The 27,334-nt window shown below is 51.0% G+C and overlaps 2 long non-coding RNA genes and 1 other non-coding gene across 5 annotated transcripts; 1 reads left to right on the forward strand and 2 right to left on the reverse strand.

Moving 5' to 3' along the window:
* The first annotated feature begins 6,054 nt into the window (after window positions 1–6,054).
* LOC123359525 lies at window positions 6,055–10,358 on the forward strand. 2 transcript variants are annotated; one of them, XR_006575872.1, is made up of 3 exons: window positions 6,055–6,419; window positions 8,178–8,309; window positions 10,266–10,358. It is a non-coding gene; the product is annotated as an uncharacterized LOC123359525 (long non-coding RNA). The 2 variants fall into 2 exon arrangements; XR_006575873.1 differs by having other exon boundaries at window positions 10,277–10,358.
* Window positions 10,359–14,402: 4,044 nt separating this feature from the next.
* TRNAT-AGU lies at window positions 14,403–14,476 on the reverse strand. Its single transcript has one exon. It is a non-coding gene; the product is annotated as a tRNA-Thr (tRNA).
* An 8,913-nt stretch (window positions 14,477–23,389) lies between these two features.
* Window positions 23,390–26,753, reverse strand: LOC123359524. 2 transcript variants are annotated; one of them, XR_006575870.1, is made up of 4 exons: window positions 26,619–26,753; window positions 25,886–25,982; window positions 23,972–24,069; window positions 23,390–23,851 (listed from the first exon to the last, which is right to left on the reverse strand). It is a non-coding gene; the product is annotated as an uncharacterized LOC123359524 (long non-coding RNA). The 2 variants fall into 2 exon arrangements; XR_006575871.1 differs by having other exon boundaries at window positions 23,929–24,069.
* Window positions 26,754–27,334: the final 581 nt, after the last annotated feature.

The raw sequence follows: 27,334 nt of genomic DNA on the forward strand, positions 1-27,334 counted from the left end.
GACAAGTCTGCCATGTGAATACTAGTGGTCACAGGTGTTCTGCAGAAAACCCACAGCCAGCTGGTCCTGTGGTGTGATGGTCAGCCCTTGGGACTCTGACTCTCACAGTCCCAGTTCAGAGCTTGGCAGGATCTGCTGGAGATGTGTCGTATTGCTACGAAGCCCTGGAGGCCCTACTGCTCAGCATCCCAATTGCACAAAAGTCTCTCTTTTTCCCTCCTGCTGGGTTACTAATGCCCACTCAAGGGAGATCTTTGGTCCAGATGGCCCCATGCTATTGAACCTGAGAATCCAGCTAGAGATGCCTTCCACCCTTTGGGCTGACTTATAGCTGCATTCCTGGCTGCCTCAGCTGATGACCACAGGCTCTTCGGCACCTCGGCCCCTAGCCCAGGGCAGGTGGAGGGTTTGGAGCTCCCCATAGTGGCTGGGGCTCCCTAGGTGGCTTTTACCCTGGCCCTTCAGCGTCTGTCCTGGCTTGGGGGCAGGGCCTCCAGAGGAAGAGAAGAGTTGGGGCCATGGAGAAGGGCAGGGCCTTGGGGCTCCACCACTTCTACCGAGGTTCCGGTGCTTTTGCTCAGGAGCAGAGGCTGCATCATTGTTTAAATCTAAACCAACTCCAGATGAGGATGGAGACATTCCCCGGGGATCTCAGTCCGAACCTGCAGCCCTCAGCTGTTGCTGCTGGAGGGCGTGAAGCCCTTTCACTCGTATTGCCTAGTGCCCCTAGCTCTGAGGCCTTCATCTCTCCTCGTCCTGAGGGACCTTCCACTCCATTCCCAACCCACCTCCTAATTATCCAGGGGCTCTTCTCCCAGAAGAGGATCACTCGGGGGCTGGATCCCTCTTTGCCGTTTCTCTGTGTCTAGCACAGTTCGAGGTGCCCATGGGTGGGGTGTTTGATCACAATGACCCTACGTGGAGCTGCCGTTCAGCTTCCCTCATTTGGTCTCATCTTTCACTGAGTCCAACATTTTTTCAATCCCTCATCACCATCCTCCCAAGCACATTTCAATTGCCTCCACATCCCTTAACCAGGCAGTGTCCCTGTAGTGTGGGCTGTCTTCATAGACGCTTTCTCAATCTTTCTCACCCTCTTGTCTTGAGTCTCCTGTGTCTCTGCTTTCTAAGCACAGACTAACTCTGGCTATTCAGAGGAGGGGAGGACCATGCCTATGCATGGCCAGCAGACAGCGACAAAGACCCTTAGCCAGCCTGCTCTCTGCCATGCCAAACACCCACTGAAGGCCACCCACAGACCAGCATGAGGGGCGGCTGCTGATGCTCTGTGGCCAACATCACAAGACGGTAGGAAAGCAGGGCCAGCCCCCCTGGTGGGGCCTCTTACCGTTCCCACTCAAGGTGCTCACTTTGGCCGTGGGGCAGGAGATTTTTCCCAAGAGGCTTTTCCCCAGCTGGCGAGAAGCAGAGAAACACCAAGGCACCCAAGGTGCTATGTAGCAACCCCCCTCAAGCACAGGGACAGGCGCACACTTGGAAGAAGGAAACTGCTCCATACTGTAGCCCAGGCAGACGCCCATTTTCTTTGGCAAGTCAGGAAGGGCAAAGGCGAGACTGGAAGCACCTGGGGCTCATGCCCCAACCTTTGTGACACCCAACCCCCAACTCCTTCCTGGGGCTCTAGCTGAAGCCGGAGTATTGGCCGGAGCTGCCAAGAAGAGGTTCCAGCCCTGAAGGGAGCAGGACATTCAGCACAAAGGTAAAAATGCACAAGCACAACCACGAAAGGACTCAAACCCTCAATTGCCTGATCCGAAGTCAGATGCCTTATTCATTAGGCCACGTGGTCACACAATAAAAAAAAAACCTCTCCAAGTACTTCTTTACAGAAGACGGATACTGTGTTTCTCAGACTCGGGTCATCTACTGAGGGGGGCCGAGACTCTCTGGGCAAAAGAAGTCGAGTTCCCAGCAAAATGTGAGACTTAATTCTATGGAGCCAGGTGCAGGGCTTTGGCAGGGAGGCTCAGGCATGAGGGATTGGGGTGCAGCGGATGGACCAGCTGTCTAGGTACAGAGATTTAGTCACACGAGGCACAGAAGGGAGGAGAAGGAGGAATCCCGCTGATGGTCAGTGGCTGTGCAGAAAAAAGGGTGTTGATTCCCCCATCATAAATGGGCTGGTTGGCTTGACCCTTCTCCCCTCTGCGGAGCATGGTGGGGACTGCAGCTCACCCCTTGTGGGGCAGGAGGGCACAGGTGCAGGGTGCTGGGCTCCGATGCACCTGGAAGGCAGCTCCGGTGGGGTGGGGTGGGGTGGGGCAGAGCAGGGCCTGTGGTTTACGTTCTGCGTTGCCTGATGCTGGGCCATTGCACAAACCCCAGCCACGCCGCACAGCGCACCCCGAGAGGGGCAGGGGGCCAAGCAGATGATCCAGCACGAGGGGGGAGAGGATGTGTGGTTGGGGGGAGGAAAGGCCTTGGGCTGCACTGGGGGAGCGCAGAGCAGGGGTGACACCCCAGAAACCTGCAGCAAAGGGATGGACAGGTGGGCTGGGTGGATAGAAGAGACAGCAAGCCTAAAACGGGAGTGGGGTCTAGTGGTCAGAGCAGGAAGGCGGCTGGGCACCAGGACCTCTGGGTTCTATCCTTGGCTCTGGGAGCAGAGGTTGGGGGTTCTAGAGGTGAGAGCAGGGGGACTGAGAGTCAGGACTCCTGGATTCCATAGTGGTGGCTGTTTTTTCCTGTGTCTCTCTCCCTACAGATCCCAGCCCAGCCCCCTAGCAGAATCTGACTGGGGGAGGGGGTTGCCCTGCCACTCCAGACTCCTGATTCGATCCCCTCCCCCCACGGGCTCTGACATCACGGAATCTCCCCCACCCAAGTCAGAAAGTAGGAGCCCCTCCCCGCATGCGGAGGAAGCTAGTGAGTCTCTTGGGGGTCTCTGGCGGAGGTAACAGCACCCACCAGACACCCACTCATGGTTGCAAGGAGACCCCCCTGCACCCTCCTGCACAGCCCCCTGCTATGAGGGGCCGGCGGCGCCCAGCCAGGGTCAGGAGGTGAGATGAGGTCGCAGTGGCAGGAAGGGGGCAGAGCTGGGGGTGGTGCCAGGTCTGGTGCTGGCTACACGGGGAAAAACCACACTGCTCCCCCGCAACACACACACACACACACCCCTCCTGGTGTTGGGAGGGGAACAGGAGAAAGGACAAAAGAAGCAAGAGACAAAGAGAAAGGAGGGAGGGATGGAAGGAGAAAAGGTGAAACAAAAAGGACAAACCCTAATGTCCCCAGTGATTCTAAGGGACAAAATCCCAGGTGAGCAATAAAATTCTGCATACTTAAGCTCGTGTTTTCCATGCCTAGAATTCAACTGTCCCCAGATGAATCAGACTGAACAGGTTTCAGACCTCGAGGAGGCTCTTACCTTCTAAACAGGGGCGGCTGTTTTCTAGTAAAATCAGGCAAAAGGAAGAAGAAAACTCGAAAGAGGTTCCTCCTGGCGCTCACGTACGTGAACCCGAATACTCTCTCAGTCCTCAAAGAGAGACCTGGAGAAGGAGACTCGCTGAAGCAAAGCCACAGGGGTCTCTGAGGTTTCCCTGGCCCCTCGTCCCTGTCCTGCCTGCCTGATGTCAGCATCTCTCTGTGAGGTCACCACCTCCCCACCACCTTTGACCAATAGTCTGAGGTCCTGCAAAAGGCCTTTGTGATGTCACTGCCACACCCCTCCCTTGCTGTGCTAATGTCCTGCCCCTGCCCAGGCACTTTGGAGGTTTGAGCTACTCCCTGTGGATCACCCCACTCAAGAGTGTTCGTTCTAGGCAGCAAGCCGGCTAGACAGGAAAACATCAGATGCTGCTCCCAATGCTACACTCAATTTTTCAGAAATTAGTCGACTTTATGGCCAGAAGAGACCATTAGAGCATCTAATCTGACCCCCTGCATATCACAGGCCTCCTGTATGACACAATAGCTACTTTTGGGGCAAACACATTCCAGAAAGGCATCTAGTCTTCATTAAATGACATCAGGAGATGGAGAATCCACCACTTTCCTTGGTAGCTTGTTCCTCTGGTGAATCATCCTCGCTGTTGAATATTTGTGTCTTATTTGTAATATGAATTTGTCTCTTTTCACCTTCCAGCCGTTGGGTCTTGTTATGCCTTTCTCTGCTGGATTAAAGAGCTCTTTAATAGCCAATCTTTTCTCTCCATTAAGGCCCTTCAACGCTTCAATGAAGTCACCTTTCAATCTTCTTTTGATCAGCTAAACAGGTTGAGCTTGTTCAATAGCTCACTAGAAGGCATTTTTCTCCAGCCCTCAGAACATTTGGTGGCTCTTTGCTGCCCCAGCTCCAATTTCATAACATCTTTTTCAAATGAGGACACCAAAACTGGAGGCAGTATTCCAGTATCAGTCTCACTGATGCCATGTCACCTCCTGTGATGTTATTGACATAATCTGTAACTCTATAGATCACCATTGGGACCACTGTTCTATATTTGCAGCCAATATGGTAGAAAGGTTGTCATGTAAGGGGTCTATGGAGATGTTCTGATTGGCTGATTATAATGATGCTATCTCTATATGTGTATCATTTTTGTAGTTGACGTTATGAATATTGGGTCTATGCTGCCCGTATTTCAAACTTGTGCTATGCTTCCGGGGAACACCCCAGCCATACAAGTTGGTGTCAGTTCTGCCTAGCTTGTTTGATGGCCCATTAAGGACCATCAGCTATACAATCGACTCATTGAGAGAAGGCAGATACGCCTTGTGCCTCAGCAAGGTATGCAGGGACCTGCCAGTGGACACAACTCTTAAGTTTTTCTATGCCACATGATGGATAGAGTGTCCTTGGGACAAAGAAAGCAAAGACCACATGGCAAGAGACTATACAAGGCTGATGCCTCATCTCCATCTTGTCTTCAGTCCTGCTTCATACCTCTGGAGGGACTTTGCTACAAGCTGAAGCTCTAGACAAAGGACTGAATGACCCATCCCAGCTGTGGATGGACTCCAGAGACTTGATTTGAACCTGCAGTTTATTCCATCACTGCTACAAGCCTGAACCAAGAACTTTGCCATTACTAAATGTGAAGGGTTCAAATCCATGTGCATTTTACATAACATCCTGGTGTATGGATTGTGCCAGCTCTTTTCCAGACCCAAAGTCCAGAGTATGGTCAATGGACCAGAGGCCTAGCAAATCGTGATCAGCTAAGAGAAAGCTGGGGTAAACAGAAAACCTTGCTTGCTAAGATAGTCCTGGTCAGCAAATTGCCAGGTGTTGGAGCTAAGAACTAAAGAATTGTGTCTTATTCAGAGCTGCAGATTGAACAAAGAATCCTTGTTCCTATTGTGTTAGTCCCTTCTGTAGGGAGACGGTCTTCCCACAGATCCAGCCTTGAGTTTATGAGAAGTTGGCACATGTCAGTGTAAGATATGGCATCCTTCCACCTCCCTTCCCAGGGACCACGTAGTAAGTTTTTTGGCAGAAGGGGTTGTAGTGAAAAGAAGTTTGAGAAACTCTGGCATAGAGCATCTCCGTTAATGAGCTGCAGTGACATAGACTCGATGTTTGAAATGTTGACTTGTCCTTAGCCTCTGAATATGTCTAGACTTGGCACACTGTGGGTGATCTGACACTGAAAGTACAACCATGAAGATACCACACACCAGCCTTGCCTTGCTGGCAAGAATCAAACCTCTACAGAAAGATACCTATGGTGTCATAGCCCAGATCCTTAAGCCCTCAGCCACAACCATTTAACACGGGAGCCTTTCTACACTATGGTTCTGTTCTCACTGAAGGGTCATTTCCAATTGTTTTCTCAGACCAGCTTCCCCAGCACACTCACTGCTGTGCAGCTCTGTACGTGTGGCCATGGCTGAGCAGCAAGAATTCCTGCCCATTTCCCCAGTGGCTGGAGCATGATTAGAGTGTGTCTATGGTTAATGATGCTGCTGTAGATTGTTCATTCCCTGCCTTGGGAATTCAGACAGTCCCTTTTCCTGTCGTATCGCCAGGACCTCTGTGATTCCAATAGCAAGGTGTAGGTACAAGTGCTGGCAAGCCACGCTGTCTCTGCATTGAACCATTCAATAGTACAAGTACAGTATGCACATTCTGTTATGCTAGCATTAGTCACTCAAGATAATGGCCCGGTGAGGGGAACCAGCCTTAACCAATCAGAATGAAGTAAACAGGTGTATCAATCATATAGTAATAAGTAACCTGTGTGATGTCAATCATGTAATACTGAGTAACCAGTCTGTAAGAAAGAGAATAAAAGCAGCGGTCCGGGACTATCCTGAGACGCCTCACTGCAGCTTTGTCTCGTCTCTGTTTCCCGATACAACATCTGGTGACCCCGACGTGATCCAGACACAGGACCCCCGACTCATCGGCTGGCTTAGCCTTGGTGCACCACAGCGCAACGCGCTCCCTCGTGAGTATGGGGGGGGATTTATCCATTGAGCAAAAAGATCATGCAAAAGAGTTATTGAAGCTTATCAAACAGGACGGGTGTACTGCAGTATCGTTACGGCACTTGGAGGAATTGCTCCGAGTGATTGAGTATAAGTGCCCATGGTACTCGAACCGAGGCTCCCTAGATCACTCCGATTGGATAAAGATCGGAGAGGCATTGTTTAGGGAACCTCGAGCCGATATCCAACATATTCTGTTGTGGCAGCACTGTTCAGCTGCGGTGGGGAGGTTACGAAAAGAGGCGTCCCCCTCCGCACCTCCCTTGCTCTCGGTAGAGGCACCTCCCGCCTATCCCCGAGTGCTCCCACCAGCCCCTTTTTTAGCACCAAAAACTTCTACACCAGTGGTGGACACCCTGGGGCAGAAGTCCCTTCATCAGGGTGCTGTCTGTGCCGCCCTTGCGGCGGCGCGGGCGAGCGGGCAGGACCCCTTATTGGAAGAATGGGAGGGAGAAATCCCTTTGATGTTTCCCCTGTCTTATGACCCTCCCAATGAGGCAGGTGAGGTGGTAGCTCGGCACTCCACCCTCCCGTATTCAATTCTTCAGGAGCTTAACAAAGCGGTACGTGAGTCTGGGCTGCGTTCCACTTATGTGCAGGGTATGATAGAAGGGATCGCTAATAGTTATACTATGATCCCAGAGGACTGGAAACATCTATTTCGTATGATCCTTTCCCCTGCACAGTACGTGGTATGGGATAATGAGTTTAGGTTGGCAGCCCTAGCACTCGGTAACGCGCAGAATACTGCTGAGCAAATATATGGGACAGGAGCTTTTGCCACCATGGAGCAACAATCTATATTGCCCATGGAATCTTTTCACCGCACGGCAATGTGCATTCAGAGAGCCTTTCGGCGCGTTCCAGCCTCTGGCAAGCCCCTTCGATCATTCACAAATGTTAAACAACAAGCTACTGAACCTTATCATCATTTCGTTGATCGCCTCAAGGAGGCTGTTCAACGCCAAATTGACAATCCGGACGCTCAGACGGAACTCCTTTTACGCTTAGCGTATGAGCAGTCCAATGCTGACTGTCGGAAAATTCTCCAAACTACCATTCACCGCCCTAATTACACACTCGCTGACATGTTGCAGGCATGTGCCGAAGTGGGCACTCAGACCCACGCTATGGCACTGTTGGCGGGAGCAATCCGTCAAGGTAACAAACCTACAGGTAACTGCTTTAACTGCCAGCGACCTGGACACTTCAAAAAGGAGTGCCGGGCCCCAGGAGGTGGCGCTCATAAGGGCGGAACAAACACCACCGGGGGCCGTCCTTCTAAAAAGTGCCCAAAATGTAATAAAGGATATCATTGGGCTAATCAATGTCGCTCCTCAACCCCAGATAATTCGGGAAACTTTCGACCGGGCCCCCCTCCAGCCCCGGTTTAAAGGAGGGAGCTTTGCCTGCCACAGCTGCTCGACCAGCCACAAAAGGCAGTGCTGGTTTGGATCTTATTAATGCAGTAGATATGCAATCCCCTCTCCCTGGTGACGTACTCCTCATGCCTACGCAGCTTTCTGGTCCGCTTCCCCCAGACACATTTGGGTTAATTTTGCCTCGCTCATCTGCCAGTAGTCAGTCTATTATGATTGTGCCTGGAGTTATCGATTCTGATTACACCGGCATTATCTATGTTCAAATTTGGAGTCACCTTCCCCTCAAATTAAAGGCGGGGGACTCTTGGGCTCAACTGCTAATCTTACCTTACACAGCGCCGGCCGGACCCAGCCAAGCGAGTCGTGCCGGCGGATTTGGTTCTACTCGCGTTAATCTGGAGCAAGGTCTCCTTTTTCATCCACAGATTGCTGCAGTATTACAACACATCCGAACCCACAAACCGACCCGTAAGTATATCATCAACGGTAAGGAGCTCTATGGGTTGCTAGACACTGGAGCGGATGTTTCAGTAGTTGCACAAAAGCATTGGGACCCTTCCTGGCCTTCCGAAGTTTCCCCCTCTGTTTGGGGAGTGGGAGGCCCGCAATCTTCCCGACAAAGCACCAATTGGCTCTCAGTGTGGGATAGTGAAGAGGGGCGAGAGGTTGCAAAAATTCGTCCGTGCATTTTGCCAATTGACATTAATCTCTGGGGGCGAGACCTATTGTCTCAGCTGGGAGCCTCCCTAGTGGTGCCATGACACGTCAATGCTCCTCACACACTGCCCTCCTACTGGAATGGAAAACCCACGTCCCAGTGTGGGTTGAGCAATGGCCACTCCCTCAGGAAAAATTAATAGCCCTTAAGGAATTAGTTCAGGAACAATTAACCGAGGGACATATTGAACCTACTACTAGCCCATATAATACTCCAGTCTTTGTTATTAAGAAAAAATCTGGCCGCTGGCGATTATTACATGATCTCCGAGCTATAAACAAAATTATGGAACCTATGGGAGCCCTTCAATGTGGGACCCCAAATCCGAATGTTATACCACATGATTATCAGTTAGCAGTAATCGATCTTAAGGATTGTTTTTTCTCTATTCCTCTCCTCCCCCGTGATCGAAAGTACTTTGCCTTTACTATCCCTGTTTTGAATAATAGTCCCTTATCACCAAGGGACGCCAGCGAGCGTGGGTCCTTTTAGGCATTGATCCCGTTGAAATAGTACTTCCGATCCCCTTGCATTTATGGCAAACTCTTTGTGAAACGAACCCCGAGGTTCAGTGTGCATGCTCAGCCTTTACTGGAGTCTTCTCCTGTCACACTTTGAAGGACCCCCGTTTCAGCATGACGCAGCGATTACCCCTTAACTTTTGCTATTTACTCTCCCCAACCCCGCTGCCAGATGTGCTTACAGTATTTACGGACGGGAGTCCAAACCGTGGGGTTCTCTCTTGGCGTGACCCATCTACTACCCACTGGTGTTCTCTGTTTACCCTACCCCAAAGCTCCGCCCAGCGTGCTGAGCTGGCTGCAGTAATTTTAGCCTTTAATCGTTTTTCTATGCAACCGTTTAATATTATCACTGACAATTTATATGTAGCCAATGTTGTTTCAAATATTAGTGGTAGCTATGTATCACCAGCGCTAGATAAAAATTTGCTAGCTTTGTTTTTAGCATTGCAACATCTCATTCATTCCCGTACCGATCAGTTTTTTATTGCTCATATTCGAAGCCACCAACCTTTCCCTGGCATGTTGACAGAAGGCAATGCCCAGGCGGATGCCCAACTCAGGGCATTCTCTTGTACTCCTATAGAAAGTCATGCCCTACATCATCAAAATGCCAAGGCATTGGCTAAACAATTTCAGATCCCTCTCTCTGATGCTCGAGGTATTGTTCAACAATGCCCTCAATGTACCCTTAACCCACAGGGTCCTCCCATAGGGGTAAATCCCCGTGGTCTCGGAGCCAATCAACTTTGGCAGATGGATGTCACCCTTTTTCCCCCCTTCTCCCCTTGGAAATACCTGCACGTTGTCATCGACACATTTTCTGGTTACACTTGGGTAACTGCCCAAAAAGGGGAGGCTACCAAACATGTTTGTAATCACTTGATTCGCAGCTTTGCGGTAATGGGCAGCCCCGCTGAGTTAAAAACCGACAATGGCCCTGCTTACTGTTCCTCCGCCATGGCCGCATTTTGTGTCCGGTGGGGCATTCTCCACAAATTCGGCATTCCTTATAATTCCCGGGGTCAGGCCATTGTTGAGCGGGCTAACCGCACCCTAAAGGAGGCCCTTACTAAACAAAAACAAAAAGGAGGAGTGCCCCTATCCTTGCCAGATAAGGAAGAATGGCTGGCTCGTGTCTTGTTTACTCTGAATCATTTGAATTTAACTTTGTTTAATAATCAGTTTTTATCTAGAGCCCAGCGCCATTATAGACAGACCGAGCCCCTTCCGGCGCCGAAGGTGATATATCGCAAGTTGCCAGGACCAGAGTGGAGCCCGCCTGTGCCACTCATCACCTGGGGCCAGGGCTACGCAGCAGTGTCAACTGAAACTGGCCCTGTGTGGGTTCCCGCTCGCTTTGTGAAGCCGTGGAGAGATGGCCTGGCATCAGGGGCTAAAGAATCCCATTCCGGACTTCAGTCTAACCCTGACGGATATGGTGGACAAGATTGACAAGGCCCGAAAGCGTGGCACACCTAACACTGCCATAACTTGGGGGCAGGTCAAAGCTTTATCACGGCAGGCTGAACATGTATTAGAGCAAACTAAGGCGGATAAGACTACAGAAAGTTATTTTCTTGCGCTAATAGCCAGCTTAAATGCTAATTACTTATGCTGCATCATTATGGATGTGAAAAGGTTAATGATATGTGTTGCTTTAATATTTCTGATCATCATCATTCAGTTGAAAATCAACTCAAGATAATTAAAAATTTAACAGATCAAATCAGATACAATCCAGACCCCTTCTCGGGATGGTGGGATTGGCTCTCCTCATGGCTTCCTAACACTGGGTGGTTGCATCAACTTGTCACCTTTGGGGGACTCACTGTACTGTTACTCGTGCTGTTTTGCTGTGGCATTCAATGTGTCCCCTCATTTGTTTCTCTCTTCATTAAGGGCTGTCCATGGACTAGCCCGGAGCCCCCCCGTAAGTATTAGTCATGTTAACAAAACAAAAAAGGGTGAGATGTAGGTACAAGTGCTGGCAAGCCACGCTGTCTCTGCATTGAACCATTCAATAGTACAAGTACAGTATGCACATTCTGTTATGCTAGCATTAGTCACTCAAGATAATGGCCCGGTGAGGGGAACCAGCCTTAACCAATCAGAATGAAGTAAACAGGTGTATCAATCATATAGTAATAAGTAACCTGTGTGATGTCAATCATGTAATACTGAGTAACCAGTCTGTAAGAAAGAGAATAAAAGCAGCGGTCCGGGACTATCCTGAGACGCCTCACTGCAGCTTTGTCTCGTCTCTGTTTCCCGATACAACAGCAAGGGCAGGTTTTCTCTGGGGCACTGAGATTTTTCAGGGAGTTGGTGGCTCCTTTGTTTCCTCACCCTGGAGTAAACTCAACTTTTTATTCCATCCTTGATGACTCATGGAATAACAACAGCAGCATGAAGAGGAGAAAAAATATCTCACTGCCGGGGGAGGAAGGTGGACGCATCCCCTCTGTTTGACCATTGCCATTGCAGGAGAGAAGGTTTCAATGGAACGAATGCCCTGGCTCAGACCAGAGACACAGGGAGGTTTTGCTGTTTGTGGATCCATAAAAAGGAAATTGTGTCTCTGTGTGAAAATGGGGAGGGAAATGAAACGCCCACAGGGTGGTGCCTAAGGCAGAAGGGACCCCTATAGGATTAGAACAGGACACGTTCTCAAGCAGCATGTTTCTTACTTTGCCCATCTGTCAATTTTGATTATCGATGGAAATATTTTGCCATTGGGTCGTGTGTTTACACAGAAATTGACATTCATCAACAAACACGTAATTCTTCCAGTCCTGCCGAGTCTGCCCTTGGTGAGTTTAGAGGGACACATTCCCTCTTCCCACTCCCCATGCCAGGCCTGTCTCTCCAGAGTGTCAACTTCCCTTACAGCTGGGATCCTTCCCTGATCTCCCTTCAGACGTCTGCCCCCCATCCCCACTTCTGGGATCCCCTCCAAACACTGTCCAACTCCCCTGCTGGCAGGATCCCTTCTTATTCTTTTCATTTCCTGCCTCCCCTCTGAGCAAGAGATCTGGACTGTTCCCACACTGGGAATTGAACCCAGGCCACCTGCGTAAAAACCAGGAATCCTGACCAGTAGACCATATGGGACTTGCACAAGCAATAATCCATTTACAGATTCACTAACACATTCACACATTCACATTCATTAACATTTAAAAGTAGCCATTCAAAAAACTTCAAAAACAGACTTCAAAGAGAAATTGCAGAGTTACAATTTATTTGCAAACTTAACACCATTAATTTGAGCTTGAATACGGACTGGGTGTGGCTGGCTCACTACAAAAGCAATTTTCCCTCTCTTGGTATTGACACCTCTCCATCAATTATTGGCAGTGGACCACATCCACCCTGACTGAATTGGCCTTCAACAGTGGTTCTTCCCTTGTAAGATAACTCTCTTCATGTCATGTTCCAATATATATTTATGCCTGTATCTGCAATTTTCACTCCATGCATCTGAAGAAGTGGGTTTTTGACCCACGAATGCTTATGCCCAAATAAATCTCTTAGTCCTTAAAATGCCACCAGACTCCTCGCTGTTTTTGTGAAATAAAAGCAAAACACATTCTAAGCTGATCTTAACCCTTTCAGTGCCCTTATAAACTTAGATGCGTCTCACCACAGGCTGGCTGGTTGCTTTTCAGCCGGGGTCTCCCCTTTGATCAGCTCTTCAGTCGCTTGGTGTGGTGGTGTCTGTAGGTGGAGGTGGAAGAGAGAGATAAAGCTTAGCGAATGTCTCTCCTTTTATCATGTCCTTTCTTCCCCATTGGCTTTGTGGCCCTCTTCAGAGACAGGTGAGCATCACTGCGTCTCTCCAAGCAAGGCTGAGCAATTCCCCTCCTGTGGCCTCATGCAGGTGATGGCTGATTCCCCCAACTTACAACATAGTGACAACCACACTGCACAATTCTCATAACGTCATATGCATGAATGGTATACATAGATGGGTAGAGAAATGCCTTTCAGCAGATCATATCCTTCCTCCTGATACCTTACAAGTCATGCTCTATATGTAAGATCACGATTATCTGAAAATGAGGAATATGGGGGTTACAGCCTGCTCCCCCAAAGGTCTAGAATGTCACACTGAGATTCCATTTTCATTTATGTAACCAACTTTGACCTCTCTGCCTAACACTTATAATCACTTACAATCTATCTTTCTTTAGCTAATAAACTTATTTTAATGTTTTATACTTACTTGTGAAATTGTCCAAAGTGCTTGGAAAAGCTGCTCAGATTAAAAAGGCTGGTGCATGTTCACTTTCTTTTTGAGGAAGTGGTGAATTAATTAATGAGCTTGCACTTTTCAAGAGGTTTTGAGCAGTGTAAGATTGTACATTTCTGAGGTGCAAGGCTGAGGAGATATGCTGGTGTCTCTCTATGTATAATTGAGGAGTGGCTTATATAGCATTCATGCCACTTAGTTGGGTGCATTGCTGCATGTTGTTGGCTGAGTGATCACAGCACATGGAGGGGGTTTTGCTGCTTGTCACTAGTGCAGCATTGTAAGACACAGCCCAGGTTGGAGAGATAAGAGGACAGAGCAGTTCCACAGTTTGGGATTGTACCCCGCGGATCCCACCACACAGAGATCCTGCTGTGACCAGCCGTGGTAATACTGTGCTTAGTGCTCTGCCTTGTAGCTTCAACAGCTGCACATGCAAGATGAGTTTCAGTGACCTTGACCTTGTTTCCATGTTTATCCAAAGCCTCCTTTTGACAGTTGTCAGCAAAAAGACCCGTTTCTTTTGCAAGCATTTGTATGGCTAGCCAGAGTCGAGCTTCTCCATTAACAAAAAAGATTGACCAAAAGGGGACAAGAGGAGGCACGTTCAGCAAGGCAGCACTGGATGCTGGATCCTGAATCTGCTCTTTATCCAGCAGCTCTCTTGGCAAGCTCTGCCATGGTGCCACACCCTGGGACTTCTCCCCGAACTGCTCCATTTTTCATCAACACTAACATGAAAGGTGAAAGGACAGTAATTCTCCATTTCCTGCAAGCCCTGCAGAGAACCCTCTAGAAGGGGCTCTGTGCATAGATATCCCCAGCGAATTGCATGGGCGCACGACACAGGCTCTCCTGTCACAGCAAATTGCAGCCAGAGCAACCACCTTGCCAATGCCAATAGCCTTTTGATCAACTCCAGACTGAGGATTTGATTCTCTCCAACGCTCTGCTGGAAAGAAGCCTTTTCCTTCACAAGCAATTACTTGGATTGTCAAGGGAGGTCTCTTCTGTTTCCTAGAAAGACACAGGAAAATGTGAGCAAAGGAGATGAAAGCTATAGAGCAAGGCACCACTGGGAGTTGAACCCAGGATCTCCTGTTTACTAGACAGGTGCTTTAGCCAGCTAAGCCATGGTGCCTTCCCCAAGAGAGCCTTTGCAACCACTACACTTGATGGTCCAAGACTACACCTTCAAATGCCAAAGTACAGACATTCCCCATTTCCTTCAAGACTTGCAGACTTTTTGCTGTCTGGCTCTCTGTGCATGGAAAGCCACAGCTGAGTTGACAGAGGGCTTCTAACATGCACTTCTTCCACAAGCTGCCATGATCAGATACTGATTAGTGCTCTGTGTTTCACTCACAGCAGCTTCAGCTCAACTCTGAGTCATGGTAACCTTTCCATCAGCTCCAGACTTACCATTTAACACTTTCCAAGACTTAGCTGCAAGGAAGGTTCTCTGTGTCTTGAACAAGCACTTCCAAGGATTGTGCAGTGAGGTCTTTTCTTTTCATGAGAAGAAATAAAAGAAAGGAGCCTGACAGAAAAGCCAGGTTCAGCAAGGAAGAACTGTCAGGCCAAGCCAGGATCTCCTGGTGAGTAGGAAGGCTCTTCAGCCAGCTCTTCCCAAAGATCACTATCTAGAGGCCACTTCCCACAGAGACTGATTATGGTTACAGACCCATCCTGAAATTAGAGCAGGATATTTTAAAGCTTTATCTCACAGTACAGTAACACAATTCAGCCATGTCGGCACAGAGGAGCAAGCACTCCGTCATTTCACAGTTATTGCTACTGATCTCACTGACAAACTTCCTTTTCTCGGGGCTGCTCCCAGCACTTTAGGGAGTTTTTCCTCTTCTCCCTTCCAGCTGTGGTGATGGGACTGCAGCAGCTCCCCGGATGGCCGGCTTTGCTCTGTCACTTACATCCTTCACTTCTTTGGCTGAAGCTGTGTTTGCCCCCAGTTTAATCCGTAACTGAGACCTCAGGTACCAGCAGCTAGTTACAAAGGCTCAATTCCCATTGCCATCAGTGGGAGGTTATCCAGGGCTTGCCAGGGCTGCAGGATTTGGCCCATGGACAGTCTAGGTGCTACAGCAGCTACATTCTTATGCGGTGAGTCCTGCAGCCTATTACCAAACTGCTCTGCCATAGTCTGCAGGGGGCCTGACTTGCTGAGAATCTGGCAGAAGAGAGACCCTGGAGTAGAGAAGGAAAATGTCCTCAGCAGTCGCAGCCGGCAGGAGCAGCAAAGACTGAGTATCAGACAGACTTTTTCACCAGGACAGTAAATGTGCACAACCCCCTGATATATTCTCCGTTCACTCCCCCTCCCAAGGAAGCCCTATTCTGCTCTGTTACACTCTCATGGGATGAGAGGGAAGGTCCTCTCATGGGTAAATAACTGGTTACAAGGTAGGAATAAATGGTCAGTTTTCAAAATGGAGAGAGGTCAATAGTGGTGTCCCCCAGGGGGTCTGGGACAAGTGCTATTCAACATATTCATAAATGATCTGGAAAAAGGGGTAAACAGCGAGATGGCTAAATTTGCAGATGATCCAAAACTACTCAGGAAAGTTAAGTCCAAAGCAGCCTGCGAAGAGTTACAAAAAGAGCTCACAAAACTGGGTGAAAGGGCAACAAAATGGCAGATTTGTTGATAAATGCAAAGTGATGCACATTGGAAAACATAATCCCAACTCTACATATAAAATGACGAGGCCAAAAATAGTTGTTGCCACTCAAGAGGGATCTTGGAGTCACTGGGGATAGTTCTCTGAGAACATCCACTCAGTGTGCAACAACGGTCAAAAAAGCAAAGAGAATCTTGGGAATCATTAAGAAAGGGATAGAGAATAAGATAGAAAATATCATATTGCTTATGGCCCCCCACATGCATTGGCCTCCCCTCAGGCAGGGGACTTATAGGCTCTTCTGCCAGTTGGTGTTAGCAGCAGCAACGGCTGGGTTCAATGTCTAGGGGAGGAGAGCAGCAGAGACGCAGGAGGAGAGAGAGCCCTGAGAGGGAAGCAATGAAAGCAGAGTGCAAACCAACCAGCTGAAAGTCTCACAGGAGTCCTGAAATATCAGTAGCTCCAGGTCCCATCAGGGCTGCCCGGGGGGTAAGTGGGGCAATTTGCCCTGGGCCCCACAGGGGCCCCCACAAGAGTGTTTTGGGGCTCCTGGAGCGGGGTTCTTCACTAACTCTGGGGGCTCTGGAAAACTCTCGTGGGGCCTGGGCCCCCGGAGATTCTTCAGCTCTGGGTCTTCGGTGGCAATTCGGGGGCGGGGGGTCCTTCATGAATGAAAAGTGACTTCACTGAAATGTTGAAGGGCCTTAATGGAGAGAAAAGATTGGGTATTAAAGCAGAGAAAGGCCTAACAAGCCTCAATGGCTGGACGGTGAAAAGAGACAAATTCATATTACAACTAAGGCACAAATATTCAACAATGAAGATGATTCACCACAGGAACAAGCTACCAAGGAAAGTGGTGGATTCTCCATCTCCTGTTGTCATTTAATGAAGACTAGATGCCTTTCTGGAATGTGTTTGCTCCAAAAGTAGATCTTGTGTCATACAGGAGGCCTGTGATATGCAGGGGGTCAGATTAGATGCTCTAATGGTCCCTTCTGGCCATAAATTTTACTAATTTCTGAAAAACTGAGTGTAGCATTGGGAGCAGCATCTGATGTTTTCCTGTCTAGCCGGCTTGCTTCCTAGAACGAATGCTCCTTGAGTGCGGTGATCCACAGGGAGTAGCTCAAACCTCCACAGTGCCTGGCCAGGGGCAGGACATTAGCACAGCAAGGGAGGGGTGTGGCAGTGACATCACAAAGGCCTTTTGCAGGACCTCAGACTATTGGTGGGGAGGTGGTGACCTCACAGAGAGATGCTGACATCAGCCAGGCAGGAGAGGGGTGAGGGGCCAGGGAAACCTCAGAGACCCCTGTGGCTTTGCCTCAGCAAGTCTCCTTCTCCGGGTCTCTCTTTGAGGACTGAGAGAGTATTCCGGTTCACGGACATAAGCACCAGGAGGAGCCTCTTTTGAGTTTTCTCCTTCTCTTTCAGTGATTTTACTAGAAAACAGACGTCCCTGTTTAGAAGGTAAGAGCCTCCTTGATGGAAGGGGTGTCCTGGGCGTGTCACAGTTCGGATGCCAGTGGCCCCCCTACACTGTAAGGAAGCTCCCGCTGCCGGCTCTGTGTTTGCAGGGCGGGAGAGAGCAGCATCCACGGCAATGATTTGCTCTTGGCTGCCGGAGCAGAGCAGCAGGCTCAGCTGTCAGAACTTCCCAGAGCAATGAAAGGGGAGGGGCCCATGGCTCTGTAGCAGGAATGCAGGGCAGGCGAGTTCACAGCGGGCATTGTGGGATACTGGAGGAGGCCAGTTACGGTGATATAATGAACAGCAGTGTCCACACTGACACTCTCTCACTTTAAGTTTGCTGCAAAAAGCTCTAGGCTTCTCATCTAAGTCATTTTATTTTGTCACCAAAACAGGGCAGTTTTGTCGCCAGACGTGGCATTGCAGTGTGTGCACCAGCCACAAGCTGCCGACCGAGGTAGCGTTTTGTGTTTTTCACACACCTGAGCAATATAATTCTGCTGAAACAACTTTGTAGTGCAGACCTGGCCAAAGATTCACTCACACACAACTTGTAAGGGAAACGTCACCTGCTCCTCTGCTTTGCAGTATCCAAACACAAGCAAAGCTTGTCAGGCCCCAGTGGCGATGGCAGGGAGTCAGGTGTGGGCAGACAGTATGTTTTAGCCACCCACAGGTACCATGGCTTAGCTGGCTAAAGCATTTGTTTTGTAAACAGGAGATCCTGGGTTCAATTCCCAGTGGGGCCTTGTTGACTGGTTGTTGGGGCACCTGCTATTGGCTACTGTCAGAAGACAAGATTCAGAGCTAGATGGGCCTTTGGTCTAGCCCAGTGTGGTTTTTCTTATGGTTTAAATAACAATCACAGGCACTGATAATAGAGTTACTGAACATTTGGGAGTTACGAGCGGGTAGGTCAGTGGTCCAGTTCCCACACAGATGACCCCCACCCCTTCCTCTGGGACGGGGCAGGTCTGAGCTCTCACACCAAATGGCTCATTGGGGCTGACAGAATCTGTGAGCAGCTTGTTTAGTTTTCGCCAAAGGCTGAGTCCTGCTTTGTGCACCGTGAGAATGAAAATCCTAAACTGCCCTTTGAAATAACGAATGCAGCAGGACATGTTATTGTCCCTGCCCCAAAGCAGACAGACCAATGGAGAAATGCCGTCGAGTCCAAGGTAATACTCCACTGCCATTTTACCTTTTTTGCTTGCTAAACTCCTTCTTATCAGCCCAGCCCAGCCTGTCCTCTGCCTCAGCTGCTGCTCCCGGCCTGCTCTAGAGTCAAACACGCAGGGCCCCCAGGGGAACAGAGGCTGGGACAGGGCAGCAGTCTGGGCTGGGCTGGGAAGATGCTGGGAGTTCTCGTTCTCTGAGAACTGGCCTGGTTCCTTCTCAACAGCAAACAAATCAATTCCACGTCCCCTCCCCAGAAAAACCAGCCTGGAGCCAAGGGCAGAAGGGGACGATTCCCTCTAGTTCCCACCGAGGCAGGAGAGAACCCAGGGTGTTTCTAGCAGAGCTTATGGAACTGACGTGGGGAAACCAGCCTTTAACAACAGGCAATTCCAGTTTAAGCTCAGTGTTTTTAACAATTTCTGCAACATTAAAAAACCCTTCAATCTTAGTGTCACCATCCATAAAATTGCTTCAGCCTTATAGGTTCCCAAATGCACAACTAAACATCTCTTCAAATCCAAGGGAGTGGAGATCAGTCAGTGTTCAGAGTCATCCCACATAGAAGAACCATGTTGAGGTGCATACTGGCCCCATCATGTGGCCATGGCCTTTCCCTCCTCTCTGTTAAAAGTTTTAATATTTTGCACAGAAACTTTCTTCCCTCAGGAGACACCTGGGAACCAGGGCTCCCAGCCAGACAAACACCTTTAAGAGGCAGCGTAACCTGTCAAAAGTGATCTCCCTCCTTCAGTTCAGTGACACCCTGCACATCTCTCTGCCAGTGCGAGAGCGTGTAAGGCACTAATCCGGATAGTGGCGGCTAGGTGGGAGGGGGAGGGTGTAAAGAAGCAGCAGAGTGGTGCAGCGGGAGCGTGCTGGGCCCATAACCTGGTGGTTGATGGATCGAAACCATTCTCTGCTACGCGTGCGCTTGTTTCTTTTCCCTCTGGGCCTTCAAGCGAGCCGGTGACCAGCAGAGCCCCAAGAGCCTAGGCCATGAGGCAAGAGGTGGCTGAGGCAAAGCGGCAGCCTGCCAGGGAGCTCCCCGGCACCTCTGGCTGCCTGGGCTGAAGACAAGAGGCAGGCCTGGGTGTGGCGAGGGCCTCCTGTCCCGGAATGAGGCTGCAGTGCTTCCTGGTCCCCTTTTCCCACCCACCCCGGCAGGCAGCTGCTGCGGGAGAACACGAGGGAGGCTCTGGGGGCGCTAGGCAGCGCTGTGTGTGTGGCTGTCAGGGGAAAGAGCCGAGGCTCCCGACTCGACCTGCCATTGACTCGCGTGGCTCTGCGCGGTCAGCGGGGGCGGGGCGGGCCAGGCTGCGGACGTGACTCAGGCTTGGGCCGCATGGCCGCGCTTTCCTGACGAGGCATGAGGCAGGCCAAGAGCTTTGCACAGCGTACAGGGAAGTGGGAGGGAGGCGTCTTCAGGCCGGCCTGTGTCATCCGCTTCTCCATTGCCGCTTGGGCAGGAGCGAAAATCCGTATAGCTCCAAGGAGCAAAACATACACAACTGAAAATTTTGCACTTGGATTAAGCCCGAGTCCCTGACATGGCTGCTCAGAGGCAGGCTTTTGCGGCGTGGCCCCCACACTCTTCCAGCCAGCGGGTGACCCCACTGTGTCCAAGAGGGAGCCTTCGAGGCGGCAAAAGGGGGACATCACAGCTCCCAGCAGACCTTGAGGAGCCCACGAGGAGCCTTCAGTGGCATCCCTGGGGGAGCATAAACTCCCCCTCCTGTGCCCATAACACAGAGGTTGATTAATCAAAACCCTCTTCTGCCAGCACCAGGCCTCCTGCTTCTTACACTGGGCCTGCAAGCGAGGGGGCGGCTGGCACAGCGCCAAGAGTCTAACCTGTGAGGCAGGAGGCGGCTGACGCCCACAGTCTGCTGGGGAGCTCCCAGAAGTTATTAAGGGACAGAGACTCCTCAATGCCCTTAGTAACAAGGGTTTGGGGTTCACCGAGGCCAGTAAGGGGGTCACTATGTCGGCCTTATAACCCTGGGTGTCAGGTCACTGTGCAGCTTTGATCTAGAGCTCGGATCCCAACAACCGACCAGCAGCCCACAGCCTCCCCCTGGGTCTGCCCCTCCTGGTTACTCCTTACAGGCCGACCTTACCCCCCTTCCAGCCCAGGATTCACCCCCTAATCATCCTACTGCCACTCAGAGCCACAGCCGTGGAGGTGCTGAAGGAGGGAGGGGTGACTCTAGGGTGGGGTTCTTCTCTAAAGATGGCTGGCAGAAAGGTGGTGCTCAGCTCTGTCAGCGACCTGCCCAGGTGCCTCGCTGCCAGGGGATGCAGACGTTTCTGTAAGGCGATTAAATGGGGTGTTTGGCTTCTGAATGAATGTGAGGAATGTGCAATCCTGAGAGGGAATTTCCATCCCTCTTACTACTGTTCTTCAGGGCCCTAGTGGCATAATGGATAAGGCATTGGCTTCCTAAGCCAGAGATTGTGGGTTCAAGTCCTATCTGGGGTGAAAAACTCCTTTTTTCATGTATATTGCAAAGAAACCTGGTGTTATTTTTCACCAAGGAAGCTGGGAGATGTTTGAACACAAAGTACTGCAGCTTGGGAACAATCCCCCAGAAATGGCATCTTCCACTCCACAAATCAGTAGCAAACAGTTAATACTAGTGTTTGTCTGAGAATAGAGTGAAGGGGAGTGTTTACTCCGACACCTCAGTGAGTGAAACAGACGGAAAGAGCAAGGTTGTTCTGAAAGACAACGGATCTGTCTGGAGGCAAAGCAGACCTTGAGAATGAGCAAGAGTGTGAAAAGAGGTTCAAATGGGGGTTAGGTGTTAGTTAGGTTGGTCTGACAAATTTCAAGAAAATACCAATGCTCGTAGACTGATGCAGACACGGCCTGACAACTCCCCCACTGCCAGCTCCCCATCGGTGTCAGACGCTCTCCCTTCCCTGCTCCCCAGCCCTCAGCCCCAGGAACCACTGTCCTCTGCTTCCCCCTCTGGCCCCACCAACTTTTCCTCCCATTTCTGGGTCCCTCGCCCCAGGGGCCAGACACGGGGTCCCATTCACCGCAATGCTCTCCACGAGGGCTGCTTTGGAGACCTGGGGCTCCAGAGAGTCCAGCTCCTGCTGCTGTGCCAAGCAGCACAGACGTGGGACAACATGGAGGAAGCCGAGCTGTTGGGCCCTGTCCTCCACCAACTAGGGGTGGGTGGGGGAGAGAGAGAGAGAGACTGAGACGGTTAGGTGGGGACCTCCCCAACCCACCTACACCAGCTTCACGGCTCAAGAACCCCATGGAGTTGGACAGGGAAAGCCGCCCCGCTTCCCGAAACCAGTGTCGCCCTGAACAGACTGGGGTTGTAACTGGGACAGTGTCTGCGGGGAGCGGACACCTTGGCCTGCGTGAGACAAATGCCCCCACTTTGGGGTGCCAGGTAACAGGGGAGAAGTTTCCCCCATTGGGGGTGATGGATTCTCTGGGACAAGACCCCCCTGCGTGGGTGGGGATGGAACAAGGGGCAGGACAGACTCGGGGGCAGCGCAGCTGGAAGATTTTTGTACCTCAGCTCTGCCCTGGAGGTGCTGCTGGATGACCCTGATGGTGTCTTGTTCAGGGGACACATCCTCCTCCTCCTTCTCTTCTTCCTCCTCCTCAACCCACTCCTCTTCCTCCTCCTCAGCCCACTGCTGCTGGGCACTGGGGGTCTCTGCACCAGGGAGAGCAGGAGAAAGGACAATCCCTGCTGCCACTGGGGGGATGCAGTGTAGAGAAATGGCTCAATGTCCCCCATCCTCAACAAGGAGCCCCATGGCATAGAGGGCCCCACCCTGCCCCTCCCAGAGACACCCTCAGACCCATCAGCCTCAGGGCCCCGTGGCCATCAGCCCCCCTCCTCAACATCATCAGGGAAGGCTGGAGCTCCCCCGACTCTGCCCAGCATCCCCTGCCGCAGGGTGTGGCAGTGTCACCCCCACAGGTGTTAGTGGGGCTCCCATGGCTCAGTCCTGGCGCCTTGGTGACCCAATGGGCACAGGGTGTTCCTAGTCCCCCACTGCCCCCGTCCTTCCCCCTGTCCCCAGGGTCTCCCCTCACCTGCACAGAGGGAGCCTTCAGCCTCAGGGCTGTCAGACCCCACAGAAGAGCTGCTGGCCCCTCGGGAGTAGGCGAACCTGCTGGTCCCCATGCCGGAGCCGCCCAGCTCCTGCTCTGGGCTGGCTGGAGGCTCCTCGGTGGCCAGGCTGGTGGATGGCTCCTGCTGGGCCCTGGGGCTGGGCTCCTGCCTCCTCTGCTTCCTGGAAAGGAAGCCGCAGAGCCACCTTGCCTGGCTCCCGCCCTCTCCTGGGTCCCTACATAGCATCACCCGGGGCCACCTCCATTTGGGACCAGAAGGTGCCTCAGGGCCTGCTAAGGGAGCTGGTGGTTTTCTCTTCCTCCAGAAGCTCAGGGAGCTCCTCCGCTTTGCCTGCCCACTGGTCTCTTCCCCGCCCGCGGGGACAGAGGGGCCACTCTCCTCCTGGGCAAGACAGACGCTGCTCCCTACTGGCTCCAGAGCCACCTGCCCAGGCTTCCTCCTCAGCATCCGCTTCAGCCACTCCATCCTGGAACTGAGTGGGGAGCAGCCATGAGTCTGGGCTCAAGGCAGCCTCTCATTAACGGGTCTGGCTGCTCCCCTGCCTACGTCCCCTCTGCTGAGGCAATTCCTCCTCACCACACACCCCACCCCAGGGCAGGGGGCTGCCGTCCACACGCACTGGCAGCAGCTCACAGCACAGGCTGCTCCCAATGTTCCCAGAGCAATGGGGCTCTCCGTTAGTTTGGACAAGCAGCTCCCTCCACCCCAGTAGGCCCCGCTCCCTCCCAGGCCAGAGAAAGAGCAGAACCCGGACAGTCCTCAATGAAAGTTCGTTCACAAGGTGCCAGTCCTAGGAGGGAGGAGTTGCCCTCAGTTCCCACTGATTTCACTGCTTGCGGTTGTGGGTGTTCAGCACTTGGCAGGTTCTGCCCTCCCCAAAGACTCTCGACGTTGGGAACAATCTCCTGCAAGGGAAGGGCTGGGAGCCCTATTGCTGGGCCATTCCCACCACACTGGCGATGGCTCTGGAGACCTCCACTCACTTGCGCTAGATGGGATGGAGCTGGATGGCAGATGCTCTCTTCCTCAATCTCCTGCACCCAGGTGGGCTGGAAAGGGTGCTGCACAATGCCCTGCCAGCAGGGTTGGGGGTAGAAGCCAGGAGATCAAAAGTAGCTGTGAAAACAAGACAATGTTTTATTGCCAGGGGATGGATAAACTCAGCCTAGTAACTGGGGGTTCACAACACTGACCTATGGCCAGCAGGACACCCCCCATCTCCAGGTCTCCTAGTACCTCACGCACATTCCTGAAGCGTGACGGCCCAAGGGCTCTAGGGCATTTCTTTGGAGGTGTCTCCGCTGTCGTCGTCTTCACTGTTGTCATGTTCCATTCTATATGATTTTATAAAAATATGCTAATGAGTGTGAATATAAAGTGACTGGACTATGCTTCATGCAAAAGGTCTCTTGTAAGGTATCATTACAAAGTTTATAATCTACTGAGTGTGGTCATCCTATTTGTATAAATGTATCACTTTTCTATCTGTATCTGGGTGGAAGAGAACAAATGGGGCGGCTATCATGAGAAATCCACTAGCTACCACCTGAGCTGGAACAAAGGCTGTACCAGGGGAAAGGAGCGTGAGGAGGGCTCCAGGAAGGCACGGCAAGGCCCAGCCCAGCGGCTTCCTTCAGCCCATTCCTGGCTGAGCGGCTCCCTCCGGCCTGGTTTCGCCGGCTCCGGCCTGGCGCCAGGTGAGCGCCCCAAGCCTGACCCGGTCCCAGCCTGGCCATGGCTATTTTGACCATATATGGCCTGTAATGTTATGGGTATAATATAATATCTCATTGGAAGGCCACAGGGCCAGAAAGAGTTAATTAACTCACAGACTGACTTAACCCTTTAAAGACTGGTTAGGAAGATATGTAAAAATCCAGTGACTTTCCTTTTGAAAGATCCAGTGTGGATAGCTTTGAAAAGGTCTCAGATGGAGTAAGAGCTGATAAGAAAGTTCAGCTTATATAACCAAGTGGCTGTGTTTGGCCAGCTGGTTGGGAAGACAATGGTGTTGGAACAGGAATGTTTCCATTCTGATTCTTTAAGTGAGCAGCCTGTGCTTCTGTGTTGATGCAAATTATTTGGCTGGCAGGGAGAGGAAAGACTTGCTAATAGCAGTTAGCAAAGAGAGTCCACCCCATCAGCCAGTGAATTCTGTTAAGCAAGAAAAATCAGGGTTTGATCCTTCAGAACAAGGAGGAAAGAGAGAACTTAAGTTTGTAAAGGGAAGCCACAGGTTAACCCTAAATGGCCCAAACCCCAATGGTATTGAACCAAAGGTGTGGCATGATGACAAAAATGATTGTAGGTGGACATCAGCAATGAATTTGTTGTTATTGCTAATGGTAATTTTTGTAACTAATGTGTTGCTATTTCCAAGAACTGTAAAAATGTTCCATCTAGGGTGACCAGATGTCCCCATTTTATAGGGACAGTCCTGATATTTGGGGCTTTTTCTTATATAGGCTCCTATTACCCCCACCACTGTCCCAATTTTTCACACTTGTTATCTGGTCACCCTAGTTCCATCCCTCCCTTTCAGAGGTCCCTGTGATCCAACCTGTCACAGCTTCTGCGCCTTCTATTTGCTTCCATCACGCTAGGCGTCTGGCTTTCAAGTCTTGCCTACAAGAGGCAGCCAGCCTGTTCTTGTTGGGATCTCTGGAGCTTGTGAGCCAAACTGGCAGCTCCAGCCTTTGTAGGCAGAGGCTGGCTGGCATGTCACACAATCTCTTTATTACTCGCCTGAGATGGGTCACCTGTTACTTGTGGCTCTGAGTGTCCATATAAGGAAAAATCCCACAAGGTTTGACCATCTATGGCCATCAGGTACCAGTGATGTGAAAGTGCCATCACCACAATGGTGACCATAATGCCAGGTGTTTTGACCATCTATGGCCTGCGATGTTATGGGCATAATATAATATCTTATTCAGCCAATCACTCCGACAAACAAGTTGTTTATATTTGCAGAAGATAATGCTGCCCACTTCTTGTTTACACTTCTCTGCACGAGATGTCACAATTGTGTCCTTGGCAATGGAGTGTGATGTCACAGACTGTGTACATCACCATGTAATGACTGACTGCACCCATCACTTTTAAACCACTTGGTTTGCACGCATGCCCTTAATCCTGTCCTAAAATTACCTTTTCACGTCACTGAGCTCTCTTGTTGCTGCGGGGTACTGTAGGTGTGAGGCAGGGCAGGTTGGGAGAAGAAATATTCTTTATCTGAAGAAATGATCTGTGAGAGGAAAACATTTGAAAACTTGTTTACTGAGTAATGTGAGTTCTTCACTCTACCTGATGGCATTTCTCTGTTTGTAACATGAACTTGTGAACACCACATCCAATCAATTCTAAAATTCCAGGAATATTCTAGGCATCAGTGAGCAGAACCATATTGGTTTTGGTGAAAATTGGAACAGGAAATAGACCAGTAGTGCTTAAGTTAGGTTTGGCACCTAACTCCTATTGAAATCGGTGGGTGTTATGCACCTAACCTGCTGGTGGGATTTTCAAAAGCACCTTTAAGCATCTGTTTGCATCTTAAGCACCTAAATACCTTTGAAAATCTGGTCCTTCATCTCTGCCTCAGTTCCCCATCTATAAATGGAGGTTAATACTTCTTTATGCTACTGTTTACCTATCTTGTCTATTTCTTTAGCTTGTAATTGAGGCACAGGACAATCTCTTACTATGTTTTTGTAATGGGACCCTGAATTTTGATTGGGACAGCTAAACACTACTGTAAAACAAAAAATGATCAGCCTCCTAATATAAAGGCCCACCAATGATCTATTTTTCAGGGCAAGTCACAGGCCCAGCTGTGTCAGAGGAAAGTCTGAGAAACCCCATAGAAAAACAATTATGGATTAACCTGCCGATAGGAGACGTTTCTTCCTGACCCCCATCAGTTAGTGGTAGGCTTATATCCTGAAGCATGAGGATTTATATCCCTTCTACATTTTGTATACAAGCGAAGTTAAGATGATATTGTCCATATAAATGCCTAATCCTTTTCTGAATCAGCAGCGCCTGACCCAGGAAACTCAACCCCAATATCCTGAGGAGAGAGAGACACAATCAAACAGACACTGAGGGCTCCCCCCGCCCTTTATCAACAAGTGAAACCCCCTCCCCACAGGGACATGGCCTGATTTGATTCGCCCCCATGTTAATCCAGCCCAGAGCCTGCCCCCCCCCGCCTGGGGAAAGTGAGTGGGGGGGGGGGAGCGACAGAGGAGGGGGGATGGGGTGAGCGGGGCGGGGCCGCGGGGAAGGGGGGAGGTAGATCCCGGGCTGCTCTGAAGTTCAGACAGTGACCGGGTGGGTGACGAGGCTGCAGCCCCTGAACTGCCGACAACTCACAGGCTGGGGCCGCCCCTGGGTCCCTGCGCACCCGGGATGGGACATCGCCCGGCCCCGCGGCCCCAGGCTGCCGCGTGTGGGGCTGCTCCCTGGGCAGCTCAGACCCCCCCCCCCGCTGCTGCCCCCCAGGCCCAGCGGGGGGGGGGGTGAAGCCCTTTCACTCCGCGCTGCCTCTGCCCTGTGCCCCCCCCAGCCCGGCTCCCACGGGCCCAGGGCTGCTCCCGG

The sequence above is a fragment of the Mauremys mutica genome, unplaced genomic scaffold (genome assembly GCF_020497125.1).
Source record: "Mauremys mutica isolate MM-2020 ecotype Southern unplaced genomic scaffold, ASM2049712v1 Super-Scaffold_100127, whole genome shotgun sequence".
Lineage (NCBI taxonomy): Eukaryota > Metazoa > Chordata > Testudines > Geoemydidae > Mauremys > Mauremys mutica.